We start from the raw sequence: 16,083 nt of genomic DNA, 5'->3' as shown, positions 1-16,083 counted from the left end.
AAACTCCTCTGTATACCCATCCGGTCCTGGGCTTTTCTTGTTTGGAAGTCTTTTGATTGCTTCTTCTATTTCATCTATTGATATTGGTCTGTTTAAGTTGTGAGTATCCTCCTGACTCAGTCTGGGCAAATCATATGACTTAAGGAATTTATCGATGTCTTCACTATCTTCTATTTTATTGGAATATAGGTTTTCAAAATAATTTCTAATTGTCTTCTGTATTTCTGTAGCGTCTGTTGTGATATTGCCTTTTTCATCCCGTATATTAGTAATTTGAGTTCTCTCTCTTCTTCTCTTCGTTAGCATGGCTAAGGGTCTGTCGATCTTATTTATTTTTTCAAAGAACCAACTTTTAGTTTTGTTAATTTTTTCAATAGTTTCTTTTGTTTCAATTTCGTTGATTTCCGCTCTGATTTTAATTATTTCTTGCCTTCTGCTACATTTGCTGTTGTTTTGCTCTTCCTTTTCTAGGGCTTTGAGATGAAGTGTGAGCTCATTTATTTGTTGGTTTTTCCTTTTTTTGAGGAATGACCTCCAGGCGATGAATTTCCCTCTTAAAACTGCTTTCATTGTGTCCCATAGATTCCGATATGTTGTGTCTGTATTTTCATTTATCTCTAAGAATTTTTTGATTTCCTCCTTTATGTCTTCTGTAACCCATTGATCATTCAGTAACATATTGTTCATTTTCCATGTGATGTAGGATTTTTCCTTCCTTCTTTTATCATTGATTTCCAGTTTCATTCCATTATGATCAGATAAAATGCATGGGATTATCTCCACCCCTGTATATTTACTGAGGGTTGCCCTATGGCATAATATATGGTCTATTTTTGAGAAGGATCCATCTATTTTCTTGATATGTGCATTTGTGGTCTATTTCTATCTCTTCCTCAGGGGCGAACAACTTCAAACCTTGAGCCAACCATTTTTCCCAATCTGCCTGAGAAAATTCTAGGGATAGGCAGCTTGAAACAAACACAAAACAAATCAAAACAAGAACACATTGTTTTTTAAAATGGTCACCCATTCTCTCTCTCGCCTTCCCTTAGGGGCAAGCAATTTCACTTACCCCGAAGCTTCAGACGTTCCCCGCACGGGCCGCCAATTGCTGCAGTCTGACTGGGCACAAATCACGAGCCACTGATGCAGGAATAAACTTTATTTTTGAACTGCAGGAAAACACTTCACACAGCTCCCGGGGAATCCTCCCGAACGCCATGCCTCTTGTCCAGGAAACCCCCAGCCGGAAATATCTCTCCCAGAAATCCCTCCTCCTGCACTTCCCCAACCAATGGGAACTCTCGGGGAATCCCCGGAAATCCCCACGAGAACTCCAAAATAGTGCGAGAACTCAAAAGTTGCGGCAGAGGCGGATAGTAATGCCTCGCCTGTCAATCAATACTGTTGGCAAAATGCCAGGGGCCATACAGACTCGGCCGTGGCTCTCAGCAAGTTACAAAACAAGATGGTACAGACTGGATGGGATGTCTGCAGTTATGTTCTGTCCAGACACTGTTGGGTTCATGGCCAATTCTCCTTTTGTGCCTGCCAACATGAGACAGTGGCAGAGGCTGATGGTGAAGGGGCCTGCCCTGCAATAAGACCTGGTCACTGCATGGTGGCAGGATGGAAGTGGAGAGGTCGAGTGTAGAGTTGCCAAGGCCCCAGAGAGTGGGGAGCAGGTGGCACAGTGCTGATCATGCAGGTGAGGTTGTGGGGGGAAGAACCCCACACAAGCTGAGGAGGCTTCTGTGAGCTTTCTCACAAGTTCCATTGAATATCACTTATGAAACACAAATTCAATAAAATCCAAGGTGGTGATCATGGAGCATTAAATGCATTACTCTACTGGTTGTGTGACCTGCGGAGTCAGCTCTGGATACAGGATCCACAGATTAATTTCGCCTCATTCAGATTTTCAGTCAGGGACCCTGGTGGTTCTTGCCGCAGTCTGGCTGGGCACAAATAACCGGGAGCTCACGAGCCACATGTAGGTTCACACAGGAACTACTTTATTGCCTGAATCCAATGGGAACTCTCCAGAACTCCACGGAAACTCAACCGGGAACTCAATGGGAACTCCGTGAGAACTCAAAAGTAGCAGGCACCCAAGGTAGCAGGAGCCACCTTATTGCCAGACAGCAGAGGTTTATATACACAACTGAATACACAGCTTGTTTCAATTTAGCATCATCCAGTTACAGCAATCAGTCATTATCTTAATAATTATACACAGCTTAACTCAATTATCATCATATTAATGGCTCGCTGGCGTTACTTCTCATCCACTCCTTCTGGCAAAATACCAGGCGCCATCTTGACTTGGTTGTGGCTCTCAACAGGTTCTCTCACCAGATAGAGGTCCAAGGAGGTCCTCAAGTTAAGAAAAAGGATCTGGAAAAATGGAGAGCTGCTGTTACCTTAGCATTTTCTGTATTTTGTCCTCCTGATGTTTTGAATTATCCCCCGATGTGTCCTCTTCTGTACCCCATCCCCCACTCCACCACGTTCACTTCTCTGACATCACTGGTTACTTTACCTACTTTTTCAGAATCCCCTGTGATTGTCCTTTACAACAGTATCAACTATCACCAACTCCTCATTGTTCTTAGGGAAAAGGCAGCAGCCATCACGGAAACCACAGGAACATTGAAAAGATAAACAGAAAGGCTTCCTCTGTTTGACTTTCATTGATATATTTTCACTCACCCGTCATTTAGCACCTGCCAAGAACCAAGTATCTTGTTACACTAATGCGTACACAGTGGTTGGCAATGCAATTGCTTTATTAGAGGATCTTTCAGTTAATGTAGGGAGAATTATAGAGTTTGGTGTGCTGAGTTTAAAGGGTAGAGTCTAGTTTTTAAAATCCTGATTGAACTAATATTTTCTAATGTGGTTACCTTTCATAGGTGTTTGTCTAATCTATATTTCTACCTCAGTGATCAACTTGGGGTATTAGTCTTAATCATTTATTATCCTGTATCTCCTCCTAACAGAGGGCCTGGCACTGAGTAGGTGTTTAGTAAATATTTGTTCAAGTTATAAGTTAATATAGTGTAATGTATAAAGGATACTTATAACTCTCCAAGATGAAATGAGAATCCTACATAGTTTGACTTAGGATAAAAGCATGTGGTACTAAGTGTGGGTTTACATATAGCATTCTGCTAAATTTATAATAATAAAAAAAATAGTCAGAACTTGTGAAAATGAATAAAGTATTCTGAAATCTGTTATCCAGGATTCCTTTCTCATTGGTCCTACTTGAATGCTCCATGGTTATCTTTTGTTAAATCACTCACTCATAGACAAGATAATTTCATGAGCTTCTAGAACAAAACATGGTGACCATCTCAAAAGGGTGGAAGAAAGGTCCAGAAAGTCTGCAAATGACTCAGTCTGACACAAGGCAACACAGAGAGGGTACATAGGCTCCTCAATGACACCTGCCCACGTTTCACCTTGGGTCTTCTTGATGCAGGGAAGGCTCATCTCCAGAGACAAGGTCAGTCTTGTAGCCCAACTCTAAGAATTTTTCTATTTTAAAGTCAAATTCAGGATAAAAAAGATACCAAGTGACATTTACAAAAGGGGGAAAAATATACCTCTGTGGTCTCATGTGGAGTTCTGAACCTCCTCAGTCAATGTCACAGTCTGTGTCTGAATGTTTCTTCTGTCCTTTGCAGTGAAGCCTGAGGCCTGGCTGTCCAGTGGTCACAACCCTGGACCTGGCCATCTGTCACTGGTGTGCCACATGTCTGGCTTCTACCCAAAGCCCGTGTGGGTGATGTGGATGCGAGGTGAGCAGGAGCAGCAGGGCACTCAGAGAGGTGACATCCTGCCCAATGCTGATGGGACCTGGAACCTCCGAACAACCCTGGATGTGGCAGCTGGGGAGGCGGCTGGCCTGGCCTGCAGGGTGAAGCACAGCAGCCTAGGAGGGCAGGACCTCGTCCTCCACTGGGGTAGTAAGAGATGGAGACCCAGGATTGAGATGGAGTGGTTTTCTAGCAGGGCATGAGAACCAGCTAAAAAATTGGGAGTTTAAGGATTGCAGACCAAAAAAGAAGACAAATATTTTAATCCAAGGAATGGAAGAATTAAAAATGAGGGCTCAAAAAAAAAAATGAGGGCTCTGTAGAAGCAAAAAGATGTAGGATAGATGAAGGATTCATCTGTGTAAAGGAATGAGATAAAAATAGAAAGAAAGATTGGTGAGGTAGAAACTCAAAGAAAACTAGCATAGGTTAATACAGCCAACAGGGAGTGCATGGGGTAAAACCGGGAATGGATTTGAATCATGAATCTGCAGCACCTCCTAGTGCCCTGGGCTTAATCCTCTTGGCTGTGATAGTGGCCCTGGCTCTTCTGACAGGTCTTGGATTTGGGTTTATGAAGCGCAGGTGAGTTCTTTGTATCCATCTATCCTGTTTGTCCCTCCTCCCCAATGTTCTTCCCTTCATTTTTGTGTTTTTCCTCACTTTTCCTTCTCCTTCCAAACTCATTTCCATTTTCTGCTCAGTTCTCACCTCTATCTTATGAAGGTCTGTTATTTCTCTGTTCTCATTTGGTTTACTTAGGACACACTGTGAAGCTCCCTGCAGTGCTCTCCCTTCGAAGTGAGGACCCAGCTACCCAGGTGCCCAGTCTACACCTGGACACCACGTGTTGATGACATCACTTCCTTGTTAAAGCTTGGTGATTCATTTCCATTCCATGATCAGTTACTAATATATGCTCTATGTGATCTTGCAGGATTTGTGACCTTGTTAGGAATAGGATCCTAACAAGCTCTGCCTGGTTAGATATAAATGTATTATCAGATGTGTTTCAGATGTCACATCCTACAGAGGTTTTTTTCTTGATTTACATTGGGACACAATCTCTCCTCACGTGTGCAACTCCCTACATTTCAACTATACCCTTTACTGTCTGCCCTCTGTGGAAGTTTTGTAAATTCATTTTTTCTTTTAAGGTTTTAGAAATTTGAGAGCAAAGCACATGCTTTTTAAATATCTGTATACCTGGTGAAGTGTCTGGCCTGCATGTGACATGTCCTCAGTGAAAACCTGTGTTGAATTTAGGTAAAGCTTAGAAGTCCCCCCCACCCCCCGCACCTTGTATTCTCTGTCTTCTTGACACCCATGTTGTAATTGAGATATTTGATGTTCGACTTGTTAAAAGTCTTGTTTGGCCAAGAGACTTCATGCTTTCCTAGTTTTACAGTGCTTTCTCTGAGCTTCTGAGAAGAAACACAGTTTTGCTCCTTACCCACTCCGTTATTCAATTATATGGAACTATGAGAATAAAACTTTTGTTCCAAGTGCTCTTAATTAAAAGATCAGGGAAGGATGAAGGTCTTTCTTCCATATTCAGCAGATTCATTACATTGGAGTTTGGTAGAAATGTAGACTCTATGGCCTGGGTCTCAGACTTACTGAATTATAATTTTTGTTTTAACAAAATCATCAGAAAGAGTCACAGATGCATTTTCAGGTTGAGAGGCACCTCATGGTGGTGATACCTGAAATATGGCCCAAGTGCATCACTGAGGAGGGGATCAAAAATGGAGTCAAAGTGCTGCTCTTGAGGACTGAAATAGGTCCAGGTGAGTAAGGTGCATTCTCAGGAGTTATGTTCTCTACAGTTGCTGCTGCAAAAACTGCATTAGTGAACACTGAGCCATGCTCCTAGGGTAAATAGAGGGATAGGTTCCTTTGAGTGTCTGTTCACAATATTTTTGTTACCTGATGAATACATAACCTTGGTTTTGTGTATTTTGTTTAAAAATCTTATTTAATATATACTTACAAGTAAAACACTCAATGCAGGTAAATCAATGTATGCAGTATTTCTTTAAACAAAAATATTATCAGAGAAGTGTTTAACAATTTCCTGATGCTGATTAATGTGATCACAAATTTCCTTGGCATTTAATCTTCCTACGATGCTGTTTTCCACATGTAAAATAATTAGTTCTCATCTCAGTAAACCACTCATTTAATTTTTTTTTCCTGTAACTTTATCATAGCATAAATTTTCCATAACAAGTAGCTTCACATACTAATCATCAAACTTCATCTTTCTTTTTCCAGTGTTCATTTATTAACATTGAACTTTCAGGCAACAGTATTGTAACTGTAACAAAACTTATCTAAAACACATACTTGCTCTGTAATTCACATTACAACTTTTTTTCTCACTTTAAGATCATTAGGTAGCATTTTAGAGATGTTTGAGGTCATTTTAATTGGCAAAAATAGTAACAAAGAGCACAAAGTATGAAACGTGCAGTTCATCCTGTAGTGAGAAGTGAAACCTGAAGACAGAGCATCATTTTAATATTTCATAGGAAATGTGTTTTTCATTTGACTTACATTTTGTACCACTCTGTCCATATCTATGAATGATTGCAAAACACTGTGAGTACCTAATTTGGGGTATAAATTTCCACAGGTAGACAAATCAGAAAATTCAGAAATCCTGACTAATGGGCATTGACTAATGACCACATCTATCAGTGTGAGTAAAGACCTCCGTGACCAGACTCTATTACTTTAAAATTCATAAATTGATTCAACAAACAGTTCTTAGGCACCTACTATACACTTACGATTCGGCAGGTGCATATTGAGTGTAAAGGAAGGAAGGAAAAAAGATCATCACTGTGTTCAGAGCTTGAAAATTTTGTCTACCCAATTTGATTCTGCAGTTTATTTATTATTTTCATTGCTTCTTTCTTAGCTTCATGGAAGAATTTACTTGAGGTGAGCTTGCGGAAATGGAATTAGCCTTATTTTGCTTAGAGAGTGAGAAGAGGGAACCCAAGAAAAAGAAAACATCTAGAGAGACCAGGTGCAGGTGACAGCACACGTTGAAAATTCTCCCATGGATTTCCTCCTGAAAAATGCATTCCTGCATTCACTTGTCGTGCCGTGTCTTCATTCATCACACATCTGGCTGTGACTGTTTGTGTGGTCAACGTATTTACTGAGAATAACTCCAAAATACAGGGAAATAATTAGAAAAGAAGAACAGAGGAAAAGGTAAAAACATGAAATGGAGGAAAGTAAACGGGTGTCAGCTGAAGTGTTTTTACTTGTATGGGACATGACTGGCTACCACTCATGCAGCTTCCAGTTCACTTTTCCACATTTGCTTGTGAGCAATGTGGTTTCAGTTGATTGATTTCACTCTCAGCTGTGATGCTCAGCCCAAGGCAATCATGATATCCCTCCTTTGACAATGTGATGGGCTAAAGAATAAACAGGTAGCCTCTAATTCAAGATAACATCACAGAGATCCATTTACATTTTCTTGAAGAGGTGAGTCAGTATATGAGCCTGTCCTATTGGGTCTGTCTCAGTTTATGTGCAGCCTGAATTTCATTTTTGATGGTGGGGGAAAAAGATGGTCTATCTTGTTCTGGATGTTACCCTGGTGGGTATACATCACTCGTTACTTTTCCAGCACCAGAAAAACAATTCTACCGATGAAATCAGATGGACAAGAAATTAGAGGGAACAAACTCACTGAAGAGTCCAGATGAAACCACATTCAAAGCCTGAATGAATCCTGGACTTCTCAGTCCTGTTGGTCAATACACTTTCTTGGGTTTTTTCAGGTCTTCAAATTGGGTGTCCTCTTGTTGGAGACTGAAAGCATCCTGCTTACTGCACACAGATGTCGGGGGACTCAGCTGATCTCTACTTTTGGTTGTAGCATTATTTTACTTCTTTCTTCCTCTTCCTTTCTTCCAGAAATAAACTATTCTCTAAAACTTATCTCTTTTATTTTTTTCATACCAGTTTTAAACTTTTAACCTGTTTTGGTTTTAACTGTGGCATGTGGATAAGCACCTCTCTGGGATCTTCATGGATTTTTGTAAAACCACTGATGAGGAATCAAAGTGGTGGTTATGTTCCTTGAATAAATGAGTGACTTTGAAAAGTTTTCTATCTTTTTTTCCTCAGTTAAAGGAAGGCAGAACATATCCTGTCAGTGCTCTCAGGAATGTAAAGATAATTTTGCACAGGCATTAATAAGACGATTAAGTATTTACAAAATAAGCAAAGTATGTGAATAAGCCATTCACAGATAAAAAACCCCCAAAGATAAAAGCATATGAATGATACTGAAATCCACTAGTGATATGAGAAATAAAAATTAAAAGAAAGTAGTATCATTTTACATTACTAACTTGGGAAAATCAGAAAGCCAGAGAAACCCAGAGTCTGCAGGGATGGGAACTAGTTGGGAAATCTAGTGATTGGTGAAGTGATTAGGGAGAGCTGTGGCAGTGTCTTATCTAATGTGGCAGTATCTTATCTAAGTATGTACACGTTGAACTTGAAATCCCACTTCTGAACATACTGTGGCCACAGTTCCATGAGCGAACATACAATGATGTTGAGCACAACAATTTAATGGTAATGAGGTGTTAGAAGCACACCTGATACGTTTACCCTATTGGGAACACATTGGTGAAATGTGGTAGATGTACACTATGGGATCCTATATAGAGGGAAGATACAGGCTAGACATAGACTGATATGGGAAGGTGTTTAAGTGGATGCTGAATGAAATGCATTATGCATGAAGCATAGCTCTCTATTTTTTGTTACAATTAAATTTCTACACAAAAAGCAACACGTTTTTGAAGAACACAGATATAAAAGGATGATACATTAATATATTAGATGTGGGGGAAAGAAAAAGTTGGGATAAAAAATAAATCAAATAGTTGGGATAGTTAAATAAAAGAAGCATGTTTGGCAAGGATAGGAAAAGGAGAGACAGTGAAATGAATCTGATATAAATTTTCTGTGTACATATATGAATATGCCATAGTGAATCTCATCATTCACACTTAATTTAATATTTACTAAAAGGGTTTTAATTAAAAGAAGATATATTTCATGCTTGTATAATTATATCAAAATGGATTCTACTGCCATGTATAACTAAAAATGAACCAATAAAAATGTAAAAAAAAAAAGCATGATTAGAGTAATGAGATTCATAAGCCATATTTGAGCCATTGTTTCCAGAGTTCCCAGTCAGATGAAACTTGTTACCAACTGTGTATCTATATAACTAAATGGATACTAGACTTGGGGAAAATGTGGTTATATGACAGCCCATTCATTATTTTCCAGAATCTGTTTACCACTTCCTTTAGAATGAGTCCTCCATTTCCTTCCTAATTATTATCTGGGATGAATCAAACTACTTTTCTCATTTTATTCAATCAAATAAAGAAAATAATTCAACCCATAACGGTCACATGACTTCAGTCTGACCAGTGGGGTGCAGAACTCCTGCAAAGTGCATCTGAAGACAAGGGAAGAAGGTGTGTTTTAACATTTCTGTTTCTCCTAATTGCAGACTGACAAGACATTTTGATGGCAGGAACTCAGGCTTCTCAATGTCTGAGATAACTTTGGAAATGGAAGCAGACATGTTAAAGACCGCCCCCCCCCCACAAAAAAAATGAAGCAGAATTGAAAAGTAAATACTTATCCCAAGCAAAATTGGAAAATAGGAAACAAATTCCTGAGACCATGCAATGCCCTAATCATCTTCTCTTACCTATTTGTATACTTTTCACATAACTACATCTTTTAGAAGATATTGTTAATTTGAGTGTTCTGCCTTGTGCAATCAAGCTTAATGCTAAAACAGTACAGAATCTTATCTGAACATCAAGAAAGGTTGATTGTGGTGATTTGTGAAATGTTCATCTGCAGCTCTTTGTTTTTCTGCTTATAGTTACCTACATGGCCTACTTAGTTTTTGCTAATGGAAAAGCATAATTCGGGGCTGGGATGTGGCTCAAGCGGTAGTGCGCTTGCCTGGCATGCGTGCGGCCCGGGTTCGATCCTCAGCACACATACAAAGATGTTGTGTCCGCTGATAACTAAAAAATAAATATTAAAATTCTTTCTCTCTCTCTCTCCCTCTCTCACTCTCTCTTTAAAAAAAAAAAGAAAAGAAAAGCATAATTTTGACCATCGTGCCCCAGTTATATGTATATTAATTCATTTTTATCTCTTTGTTTTCTAAGGCTGGCTAGAAATATGCAGCCAGCCATACATTCCAAAATTTACATGAAGAGAAACATGTTAGAATTCAGAGTGAACTTCTGGTGAAAATGTAGAGTAAAATATTTCAGAACTCTTTTAACTGAGGTAAATCCAAAGTAGAAAAAGTAACTCCATCTACACTGAATCTAGGAAAGAGCTGAAACCTAAAACAAAAACCAAAGAAGATTTAAAATTTACAATAAGAGAAGGAATAAATTTTTGGAAGGAATTTTCAATATTTTTTATTATGACAAATGGAAAATTTTTTTTTTAGTTTAAAAGAGAATGTGTTTCAGTAATGGTTACAAGGGCATTTGTTAGAAGACAACTATGGACATTAAAGTGATGTGTAGAAGATTTGTTGGTGGATCCCATTTACATGACTTTTGGCTTTGAAAATGAATCTTTGACCTTGTTGGTAGGCAGTGGTCTTGAAACAGGGGTCCACGTCATGCTTTGGGTACAAACCTTGCTGTTCAACACCTGGCAGTTTATATTAAAACGGACCTTTTTTTTTTCTTCTTCTTCTTTCATCATCTCTCTCTCTCCTGTTCCCAGCCAAGGGACAAGAAGAATGACATTCTTACAACCTTTAACCAAGTAATCTTCCCTTCCACTTACTGCCCACAAGAATAAGGAAACTCTGGACCTGGAAACTGGAAAAACAGCTTTTTCAAGGATATAAGTTAAACATTAATTAAGTTAACTGATAATACTACTCAGAAAACAGCTGCTGTGTCCGCGTTTTTAGTGTTGTGCTCTCCCCAGCAGAGTATTAGTGTGATGAATGGCAGCCTTTGTGGGGTGATTCCTTCGCCTTTCTCCTTTGCTGCAAAGCAATGATTTGTTTTTTCCTTTTCCCCCAAACTTGGTCTTCATTATAGAATCAGCATCAGGGACAAAAACGGAGCTTTTGTTTCAATTTTGGCACCCCAGATAGTACCTGAGAGAGACCCTAGCTCTCTCTTGGGCAAGTCTCGCTTTCTGATTGTGAGCCTCAGGTTGGACTGGAGGAGCTGCTTCCATAAGTGAGGTGGAGAGTCTGAGGGAGTTTTGAAGAAGCTGCCGGGATTCCCTGTGTTTTGGAGATTTCCTTCTTTATTTTCCTGAATAGGTGCAGTGCCCTCCTCCATCTGGTCTATTTAAGAAAAAGGAAACTGAATATAGTAAAGTTGCAAGTTCTTGGCCCATTGGTAAGCTCCCCTGGTGAGTATGCTTAGAATCTATTTCCACACATCTGGTATTCCTTTGTGAGAACATCTGAGTCCCCTTCATGAACATTTGGTCCCCCTTTGTGGGGATATCTGTGGCTCTGCTAATATAGGAAACATGATTAAGGGGGAGTTCCCCCCATCTTCTCTGTTCATCTTAAAGATTTCCAATCTATTAGACTTGTTATGAATATCCTTTCTGTGTGTGTGTGTGTGTGTGCGCGTGTGTGTGTTTTATCAGGTAATTACACTTTAAGACATGCACAACACTCAGTCAGGTTCCAGTTCTAATCTCTTAGGAAAAATTTTAGCTCATTGAGGCCCATAAAGCTATAAATCTATTATTAAAAGGGGGGAAGTCAAATTATCCCTCTTGTAGGTCATATGATAATATGTGGAAAAATCTAAAGAGTCCATCAAAAGACTATGGGCACTGATAAATGAATTCATCAAAGTTGCAAGATGCAAAATCAACATGCAAAAAATCACTAGCGTTTTTACATACTAATGACACACTTGCTGAGGAAGAAACCAGGAGAACAATTCTACTCACCATAAGTACTAAAAATATTCCTGAGAAGTACATTTAATCAAGGAAGCAAAAATATAGTGAAAATTACAAAACAATGACAGTAGGTAGAGGACCCCCAAAATAGAAAGATCTCCCATGTTCATGAAATTTTTGTTTAAATATCCATACTTAATTTTGTTTAAATATCCGTACTATCCAAAGCATTCCCCACCAAAATATCACTGAAATTTTCCTTAGAACTAGAAAAGGCAGTCATAAAATTTATATGAAAGCACAAAAGACCTCCAAATAACAAGGTAATCTTTAACTGAAAGAGCAAAACTTGAAGCATCCCAAGACCTGATTTCAGGACATACTTCAGAGATATAGTAACCAAAACAGCATTTTACTGGCATAAAAACAGGTACTTAGATCAACAGAATTGAATAAATACCCTAGAAATGATCCTGTGCATCCATACCCAACAGATTCTCAACAAAGTCTCCAGAAACATATTTTGATGAAAAGGCAATAACTGATTCTGGGGAAACTGGATATCTACATGCAAAAGAATTGAAACTTGAGCCCCAACTGTCACCCTGCACAAAAACCAACTCTAAAAGGATCAGAACCTAAATGTAAGACTCAAACGTTCAAACTAGTGCAAGAATTCATAGTGGAAACACTTCAAGACATTGATACAGACAATGATTTTCTGGTTAGAATCCCAAAAGCATAGGAAACAAGTAAAAAATGGATGAATGGAATTACATTAAATTAAAAACCTTCTGCATAACAAAGGAGACATTTAACAGAGTAAAGGAAAAACTTAACAGAATCAGAGAAATTCGTTGCCAACTATTATCTGACAAATGATTAAAGTAGAGAGTATGTGAGGAACTGTTTCTCTAGATGGTGGAGCAGATCTAGGCAGCCATCCTTGACCCCTTCACAGCTCAGAAATGAAGCAGTGAAAGAACAGCTGACCAGATATGTGGGTGACAGGATAAATTATCTAAAACATATACTGGACAGCTTGAGGCTGGGAGGGACTTGAAGTTTGGTTACTAGAGCATAAAATATGAAAAAAAAAAAAATTCTTGACTTTTAGCCCTGATCCTGGTATGGTAAGGAGAGAGGTAATAAAGAGATAAACAGAGGGAAAGCATCAAACTTACTTCTTTAACAGCTGGAAAGAAAAACAATCCACATTAAAATGAGCCAGAAGACAATAAAGATGATGAATGAAATTACATAATTTAGCCCACATTTTTTGCTGAAATCTGTTGGGCAAGGTAGGCATTTTTTTTTTAGTTCACAGCTAGCAAGTCTCTCTAGAAAAACTTAAACCAATATAGCTTTTCCCTACTATAAATAGCAACCAATAATTCCACAGGAAACACTTCTGATATGGGTTGTTTTAGTAATTTATGTTGAAGGAACTTGTAGAGTGATCATTGTCAGCTGGAGCTCATTGAAACCCCCTCCCCCTCCCATGCATAAGGGGAGTGGGGGAGGGCCTGACCAAGAACAAATCACTTCTAGAGAGTGCTTATCCCATCCCAGTGTTCCCCACAGCCTTTAAGGAGCCATGGGACACGCTACCCCATCACCTGACAGGTAAAATCCTGGTGATCTGCAGAAGCCACAGTGGAGGTTTCTGGGTCACAGACCACCCAGACAGAACCTGCACTCAGAGGCTCACAGTTGCAGACAGCCACCAAGTTCTTAGATAATACCAACACAAAGGATCTTCAGCAGAGGGGAGCAACAGCAATTTACAACTGCCAACTGTAGGAACACAGGTGAAGGCAGGCCAGCTGACAGTTTGTCCCAGGCATGGGGATGATACTCTGGTGATCTGCATCAGCCAGGGTGGGGGCTTCTGTGCCACAGAGCACCCAGAGAGAGCCTGAATTTATGACTCCTATTTCAGATAGTCACTAATTGCTTAGGACCACTAAAAACAAGCCCCAGAAGAGGGAATCAGGTGCTTAGTACTCTACAGTATACAGCAGCAGCCATAAACCCTGTGCCAACCACCCCTGAACCCAACAGGAATAACCACCAGATGCAGTACCCTCCAAAAAATGCAGACTTGGGCTTATAGGCTGACTAAAAAGCACTGGCTAGTGAGAGAGACACATCAACAAGGGAAGTAGTTTCTGTGCCTCAGCACCTCTCAGAAGGTCCACAGCTATGAATTCTCAAGTTGCCAGTTAACTTAATTCTCATTCAAATCCAAGGACACACAGAGGGCATTTCCTGAGAATAACTCCAACAGCCAGTGGAGAAACTCATGCATACTCAACACAGCACACTCCACAAAGGGTATACAAAGGAGTGTCCCACAGATACTAGCCACCACCCAATGTGCCTAGATACAAGTCTACCTATCTTCCATATATGCACTTCCAAGAGTATTAGCCCTACACCTCCCATGGGCCACATAGTGTCACTTTAACCAGAGGTATTATACAATTCTACCTTAGACTTCCCCAACCCACACACTCCAAAATATACATAAGGGAACCCACACTGTATTTGACAGTGTTGGATATATGTAGCTTTTCTTCAGGATGGCACACAAGATTGCGTCATCTAAGAGAAAGTGACCTGGATGATAATTCACAGACAATTAGGACCAATATCCTCTGATCCAGAAGAAAGCTAGTAGGTACCTAGACACTCCAAAGATTGGAGGGGAACTTCTAGAGTTATATCACAGGTGAGCTGGTATGATCACTAATTCCACACCCAGGGAAAATTAGAGGCAAAGCCAAGAAGTGGTGGGCGTCTTCTGAAGGTCCCAAGTCCTGATGAGATCCAAATCAAGAAGATCCAATAAGAAATCTCCCACCTCAAACATGATTCCCCAGTTGCTAAGCTTCAGAGTCAGTCCACTAATCCCTACTGAGAAGCAGTTATGGAGTGCTAGAGGGGCAGCCTGGGAAGGCTGAAGCACAGATAGGTGGTGGGCCCCCAGCCACACAAAATGTGCTGTGCTGGTACAGGCCAGAGGCATGACAAGTGAGGGCCAAGGTAAGTCAGGACATGGCCAACAGTCATCCATGGTGGCCTGGCTGGCCAGATGCAGACATCCCTTTCATGCAATGCTACAGCTTCAGACCCCTGAGCATGTATGATACTGTGACCTCAACTGCCTGGAAAAGAGAAATTTCAGACAAGCAGCGAGGAAACTGAAGTAAGAAAGACCTGAATGGTAGCTCAGACTTAAGAGTGGACCAATAATTTTAGTGCTTTTCTAAACCCTGATTAGCATAAATTTGGACAAACAGCATTGACCCATGTGTTATATTGTTATGGAGCAGGTCACTCAGAAAACACACCAAGTCCCAGTTTTGTCCAAATTGAAAAAGTCTTTATTCCAACTGTTCAGGACTGCTTCCTACAAGACCAAGTTATCTCTGCAGAAAACATCCTTGAGCCTCAACATTTTAGGGTATTTAAAGGCAAAAAAACACATCCCAGTTGACTTAGCTACAAGCAAGCAGGTACAGAAGCTGAATTAGGCAGTTAGCAAGACAATGCAATAGGTACCTTGGTAATTCCCACGGGACTTTCCAGGTTGGCATAGCAGCAAGCAAGCAGAAGGGAAGTGGGTCAAAATGACCCTCGTTGAGTACAGGTTATGGAATGGTTGCTAACATCTAGACCCTCAATCTCTGACAGGGTACATTGCTCAAAAAAATGGAAACTGACAGGACACTTGTAGAGTACATGCAAAGTCCAAAGACCACACCACACACCGGAATTTCATGCAAGAGATTTATTGTCGGTAACACAAGGCAAACCGCCAAGGCTGTCCCTCTGAGGAGAGCAGCAGCATGTCGGCACTCACAAATAAAATTCATAGCTCACAAGAGGAATTTCATAAGCTGCTTAGAAGCTTAAGCTGAAGGGGGGTTGATTGTTTAGCAGGCACATGTTCTCACGGGAAGCTAAGCAGCATTGCCTCAAAATTGAAACTTTGGTGCCTCTAGATAAAATGGCTTCTGACCTAAAATGGTGAATCTGATGCCAATATTGATCTGATGCTAATAGAAACCAAAGGAAACAATTTTACATTGTGTAAGAATTGCTATTTTGTGTTGTCAAGTATACTATGCTAGGCAATTATTAATGAGTACAGAGGTGGGGCTTTCCCATGGAAGAAGCGTTTCTTACCTAATATGGAATATCAGGGTAAACTGGAGTCTGTTTGGTCATTGCTCATATAGCCTGGCCTATATCAGGGCCCTATAAACCC

General features: G+C 40.0%; 1 pseudogene; it reads left to right on the top strand.

Annotated features, from left to right (window-relative positions):
* The first annotated feature begins 2,031 nt into the window (after positions 1-2,031).
* On the top strand, positions 2,032-7,709 carry LOC114079132 (T-cell surface glycoprotein CD1a-like; annotated as a pseudogene).
* Positions 7,710-16,083: the final 8,374 nt, after the last annotated feature.

Source organism: Marmota flaviventris, chromosome 10 (assembly GCF_047511675.1).
Source record: "Marmota flaviventris isolate mMarFla1 chromosome 10, mMarFla1.hap1, whole genome shotgun sequence".
NCBI classification, from domain to species: Eukaryota; Metazoa; Chordata; class Mammalia; order Rodentia; family Sciuridae; genus Marmota; species Marmota flaviventris.
Note: the sequence above shows the minus strand (reverse complement) of the source record. Positions and strands in the feature narration are given on the sequence as shown.